The sequence below is a fragment of the Artemia sp. Qi Xiang Cuo genome, chromosome 13, assembly GCF_049724085.1.
Source record: "Artemia sp. Qi Xiang Cuo chromosome 13, ASM4972408v1, whole genome shotgun sequence".
Taxonomy (NCBI): Eukaryota; Metazoa; Arthropoda; class Branchiopoda; order Anostraca; family Artemiidae; genus Artemia; species Artemia sp. Qi Xiang Cuo.
In genome coordinates, this window is record NC_142806.1 from 27501240 (window position 1) to 27508286 (window position 7047).

Genomic DNA, 7047 nt, shown 5'->3' on the forward strand with positions numbered 1-7047 from the left:
AAAAGTAGCTAAAGTAGAATTTTACCGAAATTTACAAGGTTTTTGAAGATCTATAAAACTGAATTGTAAATTTAGGAAAAAACCCTTGATACGGCTTGAAATTCTGCTGAAATAACAGAAATTGTATTTAAAAAACGAAGCCAATGAAAGAGATCAAAAATTCAAAATTAAGGTAAAACATTTTTTTAGAACTCAGATTAGTATAGACCAATCATTTAGGCTATGCAATCTTCTAAGCCCTAGAAATAAGAAAAGGGTGGCGTAGTAGATTGGCTTTAACTTCCAAGGGTATATTTTTGCCGCAGATTCATTCCCGAAAGTTTCCTTCACCTAAATCAACTAAACCTAGCCTACTTTCCAGGATAACAAGAAGCCCTAACGTAGAATTGTATCCTTAATTTTGATTTTAGTATGCTTTCTTTTTTGACTCAAATTCTGGAGAGGGGGCAAATTTGTTGTTTTTAAAATGAAAGTACAAAAAAGGCATTTTCCCATGAAATCTAGGAAGGCTCACCCCCCCCCCCCATTGATGCCACTATTCGGTTCTATTTTATAGAATTTTGAAAACTACTTTAAAAAATTGTAAAGTACTTATATCATTCGTAAAAGCGCTTCACTGTACTTTGCCTCATCCCACTAACCTTTTCTTCACATTAGTTTAACGGCCCCAAGCAGTGGAAAAAAATCATGGAAAATATATAATTTTCGATTACATAAAATATATTCTTAGAATAGAATAAAGGTAAAATTTTTAGAATAGAATAAATACTGTAAAATTTTTAGAATAGAATAAATATTGTTGCAAACTCTTTTCGTGGGTCTATTCAAATTAACCTTTAAAGCAGCAAAGAGTCAATTGATATGACCAGATATACACGAACCCGTTTAAGGTATGGAAATTTCATCGTAAGATCACCTTTGACGGACCATGGAGCTTGTGAAAACTCCTGAAACGGCTCAGGAGGGTTCAATCTCAGGAAATCATTGGATTGTAATGCCTGGCTAAAATCATGCAAGTATGAAACGAGAGTAGATGGGCGATTATTTCAGAATTTGTTACCAAATAAAATGTTTACTTGTCCAATCAGATATTAGCGTGCTCACAAGACATTTTTAGAGCACTAATTTTGCCGTAATTTTGTTTTTTTGAGCCCTGCATCGTTGCTAAGCCATGGTGCTTCGCGTTGTCTTAGTCATAATGAAGGCACAAAGTCTGATTTTTTGGGGTAGATGCTCCAAGGCAGAGGAGTAGCTCCAGTATTTTATTGGGGGAGGGCAAAAGAGTTCAATATCCGGATAGTCCGGGGGCTTTGGCTATATAATAGTTGTTTTCTCCAAATTTTTGGGGGCAACTGCCCCCCCCCCCTTCCCCCCTCCGAAAAGACCCCTGCTCCAAGGGACTAGGGGCTCAAGCCCTTCAACTAAAATAGATGCCTCTCGGTCTGGTAAATGTCTCCATATCATTCCACAGAAAAACTGTGCGTTTGATTAATCTAGATGGATTTTTTTTCTGAAAAAAGAACCTCTTAAAAATCACAGATTCGCTAGTTTTAGATGTGTATATTTTTTGTTTTAGTTCCATGACAACTTGTAAGGATACTTAATGCGAAAAAAAGTTAAGTACCATACAAACTTAGAAACAACACACAAAAACTAATACCTAGGAAAAACAAAAAGTAAGCTGATGATAAAACAGCGTAACGAACAATCCAAATAAAAAAATATATATAAAATATGCAAGTTAAATATATGAGCGAAGCTTGATACTAAATATCCCAGGGAATTTAATATAAAGGTGCCGCCGATATAAAAGTCCCTAGAAGGGTTGATTAATTAACACCTAAAACGAGCAAATATAAAGTAAAATAATAAGTCAAATTTGCAACGACTGAATTGATACTTGAAACCTAGAACGGACACACATTAAAAGAAATTCTTAAGACAACCCTAAAAAGAATAGAAATTACCGCAAATACGAGTGGGACTACCACCCCTTTAAACCCCCTAATCGCTAGAGTGTAATTTTAGCACGTTTTTGCGCTTTAGGACGTGTTCGCTTTTGCACTGCCTCATCAAAATTCGTATCCCGAGGTTAGCTTGTTTTGACTCCAAGTAAGAACTTAGGCTTGTCTTGCACCAAATCAGGACTAAACTTTTTTTTTTTTTGCACCGAGCCAGTCAGCGACATGGCCTTTGCTCATTGTTTGTGTTTAGATTGAGAATTCTTACATATTCCAGTCTAAAAAGGGTGCAATACCCCTACTTTCCTGCTAATAAGTTGGTAGGGTATGGGAAGAAGGGGGAGTGTTGGATGATTTTTCGAGCCTAACTTGCATCTCCACTAATATATATTTAAATTCTTTTATTAATCTCAGTTTTAACCAGGCGCGACAAGTTCACTTTTTTAACTATAGTATCAAAATGGATCAATTGTATAATTCCGACGGGCCCTTACTCTTGAGGCTGTGTGGGTCATGCCCCACCCCTTTAAGACAGATATTTTGAATTTTTCGATTGCTGCAAGTGAAATGGCTACCTCGAAATTTATATCCACTGTCATGGAGATGTCCAGAGGCATCAATAGCAGGAGAAGGGATTGGACATCCTTCCATCACCTTCATCCCCTGTAAAGGGTGCGCTTGCGTGGTGCAGCCGTGCGGCACACATTGCGGAACCACGGGGCACACACAGCGCTCCAATATGCTATGTATTTTGGATGGCGAAAAGTTCGTAAACCCTCGGACTAGACACTAGTCATGCATGTCCACAGATTGTTTTTTTCTTGTGGAGGTGAAAGACAAATTAAAAATGGGATATCTCTTATCAAAACTATAAGTCTCAGTTATAGTCTGGACTACATATGTTGCTGGTAAAATTGTTCAGAACCGAAATAAGAAACCTTTTTATGATATTGAATACCGTGCATTCAATGAAAAAAAAAAATATTCCGAAAGGATTTGCATCTATATAGCCAAACAGACAACTTGAAAATTTTGAAAAGAAACGACTTTTGTTATTATCAAAATATTACCAACCATTCAGGAAGTCTTTTAGTGGTTACATTTTGAACTGTGCTTACGATGCACTCTGAATGCTCGTTCTCCTTATTAATGTTTTTTTTCAGCTTCGCCTTTGCCTATTCTCTTACTCAGCTGTTGTCAAAGCCCCTCACAATTTTTGTACGAGCTTTCCATATTTTACTTCAAATTCATAGATTTGTTTTCCATAAAAACAGGGTAGCTATGGTTCCTGCAGGGACAAGTTTATGTCTGTAGGAACTTCTATAAAGAAAACCCTCTCACAATATAAGCCAAATCACCTTATTGCATTTGACAGAGAGATATATAAAAATAAATTCACTTACCATAGGTCAAAAGGTCTCAAGGACCGGACACACGTAGAATTTTTTTGGTGCCGATTTAAGCCTGAAAAATTTTCCAGTTTTCGGCGCTGATTTACAAAAACGGCGCGGAATTTTATCATGATTTCATGTACGGTGATCAATCTTCAAAGCCTGCATTAATTCAAAAACGTTCAGAAATTAAATAAAAAAACAAGTTTTTTTTAAACTGAAAGTAAGGAGCGACATTAAAACTTAAAACGAACAAAAGTTATTCCGTATATGAAAGGGGCTATCCCCTCCTCAACGCCCCGCTCTTTACGCTAATGTATTTTATTGTTTTAAAAAGTAGAGTTGTGAGAAAGAGTGAAACTTTAGCGCAAAGAGCGGGGATCTAAGAGGGGACAATCCCTTTCATATACGGAATAATTTCTGTTCGATTTAAGTTTTAATGTTGCTCCTTACTTTCAGTTAAAAAAAAAACTTGTTTTTTTTTATCTAATTTACTGTAGAAATGAAATAGCGGCTATCCAGTCCGGTCAAGAGAACAAGAAAAATTACTGTCACAACAATTGTGTCATAATATGTTTTACAAGTAAATTTTCTGTTTCTCTGTTGTACCTTTCTCTGACCAGTTTTAATTGTTGTTCACCATGAATAAAGTCTTAATTTTATTCTTAGATTTATAAGACTATCATTTAATTGTTTATTAATTACTTATTATTCTCTACTCTAATTATTTAACTTTTCTCTGTGTAGTTTACACATTTATAAATTCTAAGTAAATGTGTCAAAGTGAATATCTAAGAAATGGAGTCTTAATTTTACTGCTAAGTTTTTATGCCTGCTTATTATTCTTGTTAAATAAACTGGATAAACATAGACAAAGAATTTTAGATATGCAAGGCTGTACATGTATAAATTTAGGTTAGAAATACGAATATATATAAAGCTGTTATAAAGTACATTTGCATATATGTAGAAACTGTTAAATAAAGGATAGAATTCCTCAGTGTAAATTAGAATGTAGGTTATACAAATATTAAAGCGTGGGGATCAATTGTAAAAAGTACATGAGATTGGTATAAATGGACGAAACAGGAAATAGAGGCTTTTAAATTCACTGAATCGGTGCCCATATTCATGGACCACTTAATCTAAATATTCTATAAATTTATTTTATTGAAACATTTTACTACATCAGTAGTAAGCCGTATAATAGGTTGAAACCCGACCCTCACCCGTAGGCCAGAGGCCGCGTGACTGCGTGTAGGTTTCCTTGTCCCTTTTCAAAGAATTGGACGGTTACCATGGTCATTTGCAAAGAGGTATCATTTCTCTAGAAGCTATAGTAATTTGAAATATCATGAGGACTTTGCTTGAAGGTATATACGTTGCGTACGCTCCCATACCAAACAGGTTGATTATAATCTGTTCTAATTCAAGTTTTTTCTGGCACAATTAACTGAATTTCTATTTCATTATAAACAAGTTTTTTTTTTAGGTTACATCCGTGTCGGAAAAACCGGTGGATCTTTTTAGTTTTCTTTACATTACATATTAGTAAGAGAATTGAATTCAAAGAGAATAGTTTTTATTTGCAAGGATATTAGTAGAGGAAAAAAATGAGGGGTGCATTTACATTATTGGAGATTAATGATGGAGCTAACAACAGTGAAGTAATTACTTCTTTAGTTTACGAGATTTGCGAATTTTTTTTTTGAGAACAGATTTGTGCTAAAATATATGATTGTAGAATCTAACAAGTGAAAGTTAAATTAATCATTCTTGATAATAATATTATTTTAAATATATATTAGATTTGATAATTTTACTAGATCTAAATCGCCTTGGTTTGATTTAAATAAATTAATTAATTTTTTAAAAATTTTTAAAATTTAAAAAGTAAGTGCTTAAATTTTTGATGAGGGAGGTGTGGTTAATAGAGGGGTGACGGGATTGATACTTCAGTTATAGAGGATACAGTTGCACGGAGGGATTACGGTTAGACCCGGGTCCAGTTACCCGGAGGGCTCAGTTGCCCGGGGGATATCCCTTTTTTTTCGTAAATCGGGCTCCCTGTTTTCAGAAACGCTTCACTATAAATAATGCTATTGTATATTTCTGAACTTTATGTGCGAGGCCAGGATAACTATTTAGTTTAAATAATTCTAGGAGGAATTGAGTTTTGTGGCTGGTGTGGAAAAATGATACTTGTTCAATATTCGGGTAAACATTCGACTATAAATAAGGCTATTGCGTCTTTCTGAACTTTCTGTTGGAGGCGGGGGTAAGTATTTAGTTTAAATAAATCTAGGAGGAATTGAGTTTTGTGGATGGTGTTGAAAAATGGTAAGTGTTGAATATTTGGGTAAACATACGGTTAATAAACGCTTCACTATAAATAAGGCTATTGTGTCTTTCTGAACTTTCTGTGCGAGGCAGGGATAACTATTTAGTTTAAATAATTCTAGGAGGACGTGTGTGTTGTGGCTGGTGTGGAAAAATTGTACTTTTTAAATATTCGGGTAATCACTCGACTATAACTCTGGCTAGTGCGTCTTTCTGATCTTTCTGTTGGAGGTTGGGGTAAGTATTTAGTTTAAATAATTCTAGGAGGAATTGAGTTTTGTGGATGGTGTTGAAAAATGCTACGTGTTGAATATTTGGGTAAACATACGGCTAAGAAACGCTTCACTATAAATAAGGCTATTGTGTCTTTCTGAACTTTCTGTGCGAGGCAGGGATAACTATTGAGTTTAAATAATTCTATGAGGACTTGAGTTTTGTGGCTGTTGTGGAAAAATGGTACTTGTTAAATATTCTGGTAAACATTCAACTATAAATAAGGATATTTCGTCTTTCAGAACTTTCTGTTGGAGGCGGGGGTAATTATGTAGTTTAAATAGATCTCGGAGGACTTGAGTGGTGTGGATGTTGTGGAAAAATGGTACTTGTTGACTATTAGGGTAAACATACGTCTAAGAAACTCTTCACTATAAATAAGGCTATTGTGTCTTTCTGAACTTTCTGTGCGAGGCAGGGATAACTATTTAGTTTAAATAATTCTAGGAGGAATTGAGTTTTGTGGCTGGTGTGGAAAAATGGTACTTGTTAAATATTCGAGTAAACATTCGACTATAAATAAGGCTATTGCGTCTTTCTGAACTTTCTGTTGGAGGCTGGGGTAAGTATTTAGTTTAAATAGTTCTAGGAGGAATTGAGTTTTGTGGATGGTGTTGAAAAATGGTCAGTGTTGAATATTTGGGTAAACATACGGCTAAGAAACGCTTCACTATAAATAAGGCTATTGTGTCTTTCTGAACTTTCTGTGCGATGCAGGGATAGCTATTTAGTTTAAATAATTCTAGGAGGAAGTGAGTTTTGTGAATGGTGTGGAAAAATGGTACTTGTTAAATATTCGGGTAAACATTCGACTATAAATATGGCTATTGAGTCTTTCTTAACTTTCTCTTGGTGTCGTGTTTTATTTATTAGTTTATATAGTTCTAGGATGAATTTAGTTTTGTTTATTGTTTTGTAAAATTGTTATTGTTAAGAAACGCTTCACTATAAATAATTATCTTGTATCTTTCTGAACTTTCTGTGAGAGGTAAGGATAACTCTTTAGTTTAAATAATTCTAGGAGGAATTGAGTTTTGTGGCTGGTGTGGAAAAATGGTACTTGTTCAATATTCGGGTAAACA